At 36.6% G+C, this 2,923-nt stretch overlaps 1 protein-coding gene across 10 annotated transcripts in view; it reads right to left on the bottom strand.

Annotated features, from left to right (window-relative positions):
- The window catches only part of RAPGEF2 (Rap guanine nucleotide exchange factor 2), a 291,756-nt gene that overhangs the window by 114,170 nt on the left and 174,663 nt on the right, over positions 1-2,923 (bottom strand). The gene's annotated exons all lie outside the window — the stretch shown is intronic.

Raw genomic sequence — 2,923 nt, 5'->3', positions numbered from 1 at the left:
TGAAGGCTATGTTAACCAGTTTGATGAAAATATTTCAGATTGTATATAGAACCAGCATATTGTACCCCATGACTGCATTAATGTGCATAGCTATGATTAAATTTAAAAAGAAAAAACTATTTCAGAAGAAAGAAGTTTAAATGTAGTCACGTGGCACTTAACAACAGGATAAGTTCTAAGAAATGTATCATCAGATGACTGTGTCATTGTGGGAACATCATAGAGTGTACCGAACCACACGCCTAGTTGGTACAGCCTACCACACACCCAGGCTATGTAGTAGAGCCACTGCTCCCAGGCTACACACCTGTACAGCAGGTGTCTGTGCTGAATACTGCAGGTAACTGTAACACATGGTAAAGTATTTGTGTATCCAAACATACTAAGTAAGCGCAGAAATGGTAGAGTAAAAATACCACATTATAAAATAATGATGAGACCCTCATTGTATATGCAGTCCATCACTGATCAAAACGTTATTATGTGGCCATGACTGTATTTTACACAGGGTATTAGGGGCAGATTTTACACTTGTCAGCCTCCACAATAGAATAAATAAGCCAATTCCTTAAAATCAATCAGTCTCACCCCCCACCCCTGTCACTGGTTCCATTTCTCTAGAGAAACTTAATATATACCATGCAAAGAAAATTTGAAGAACCAGTCAACTAAAGCTTTCAAAGAGGGACCGTGAGACTTTTTCAGGGAGTTCAGGAGGTCCAACTATTTCATCGTGACGGTAAGATATAACTTGCCTTCACTCTGCTACTGTTTACACTGATGTGCAAAAGCAAAAATGGCTGACAAAACTTGACTGATGGCTTGGTATACATCAAGGCACTGGAATCACTAGAATGTGTAACTCTTGCAGCGCCAGTATGACGCTTGTATTCTTCACCACCACATACTCATGAGGGGGGCGGGGAAAGAAAATGCTAGTGTCACTTTAAAGCAACTTTGACAAAGCAGTAGTAACTATTAATTGTATTAAATTCCAACCCTTTATTATAGGTCTTTTCGGTATGTCATATGTGAAATAGGAAGTACGCATAAAGCACTTTTTTAGGTGGTTTCTCAAGGAAAAGACACAAGTCTTTGCAATTATTTGAGTTAGGTGTACATTTTTATTTGGAGGAAATATTTGGAACATTATTATTTGAGAGGAAATTTGAAAAGTAATTTTGTTAAAATTATGGTTATTCCCATTTGGGTATCTGGGACGTATTTTCTTGAGAAAGTACAAAGTGAGCTTGTCACTTGAAGGAAAACAGATAATAGTACTTTGTTTGCTAATGATAAAATTTGAGCTTTCAAGTAAAAGTTAGAATTTTAGAAAACTATATCTAACACCATAAGCTTGACAGCTTCCTGGCTGAGTAAGGCTGTGCCAAAATTCAGGAGATTGCTTAACTCTGACCAGTGAATGAGGTTACAAAATCATGCATGAATAAAAAGATCCATTCAATGTCCAATATCAACGAGCTTTAATAAAAGAACAGAAGAAAAGTTCACTGACAAGGCTTTAAATTCCTTATCATTATAACCAGTCTCTAAGAAATTATCATTGGTCAAATTTTGGTGCAGTCTTTCCAAGAACATCTACAATTATTTTAAAAAACTGTTAAAATACTCAACATACTCTTCCCTTTCCAACTACCTAAACACTGAGGCCAGAATTTCTTCATATATTTTATACACTTCAACCACAGGTATATATCACACAACAGGTTGCATGCAGAAGTAGATATGAAAATCCAGCTATCATTATTCCAAATTTTGTTTTTTGAGACAGAGTCTCACTTTGTCACCCTCAGTAGAGTGCCATGATGTCACAGCTCAAACTCTTAGGCTCAAGAGATCCTCCTGGCATAGCCTCCCAAGTACCTGAGACTACAGGTGCCCCCCACAACTCTGAGCTAATTTTGGCTCTTGCTCTTGCTCAGGCTGGTCTAGAACTCAGGAGCTCAGGCAATCCACCCACCTTGGCCTCTCAGAGTGCACCTGGACTAATATTAAACATATTTGTAAAAATATAAAACTATCATTCTTCTTATAAATTTTTATTTTATTCATTTTTCCTTTTAAGAAACCCTTACATTAATGTGCAATGGGTTTATTACTATTTTAAAATTAATAATGAATGAATACATGCTTAAAATTTTCTTGGTTTCAATTTCTAATAAATAATATAGATAACTTACAATCAAAGCTCATGAAAGCCATCAAAAACTTATGAATCTTGATCTAAAAAACTTTTGAGGACTCCTGAAATTACAACGTGTCCCAAAAAGTTGCCCCTAAAGCCACCATACATAGGGAAAATGGGGAATTGTTGCTAAAATGTCCATTTATAAAATATTCTTTACAAAATTTTATAAAATATTTACAAAATATTCTGTATGTGTTAGCCACCTCTTTGTAAAAGTCTGTATTGAATATTTTTTAAAAAATGTACATTTAGCTACAATTTTCCATTTTCCCTATGTGTGGCAACCTTAGGAGGTGACTTTTGGGACATTCTGTGGACAATTAGCCTCTTAACTCTTTTAAAGAAGGCATAGTTAGCTGTCCTTAGACTCCCTGTGCTTATTCCTACTTTAGCAGAACCCTCTGACTGACAACTCAATCCACTTGCAGAATGGCTGGATGCTCTTGTAGCCTAATCACAATCAGTACAAAAAATTAAGCCAAAATTATACCAATGAGAAACTTTAAATGGAAGCTATCAAGTTCTCATCAATAATGCCCAGGTCGAATACACCAATATCACCAAGCACACCCAGGATGCCCAAGTAACCTCCAGATCCAGCCAACTGGGGATGTGCTTGATTCATAAACTAGCAAATGGCAAAAAGATTTTTTTCCTTAAAACTTTCCTCTCCGGCTCGGCGCCTATAGCTCAACCGGCTAAGGCGCCAGCCAC

The sequence above is a fragment of the Otolemur garnettii genome, unplaced genomic scaffold (assembly GCF_000181295.1).
Source record: "Otolemur garnettii isolate 467f Iridium unplaced genomic scaffold, OtoGar3 scaffold00085, whole genome shotgun sequence".
NCBI lineage: Eukaryota > Metazoa > Chordata > Mammalia > Primates > Galagidae > Otolemur > Otolemur garnettii.
This window is presented reverse-complemented; position numbering and strand designations above follow the sequence as displayed.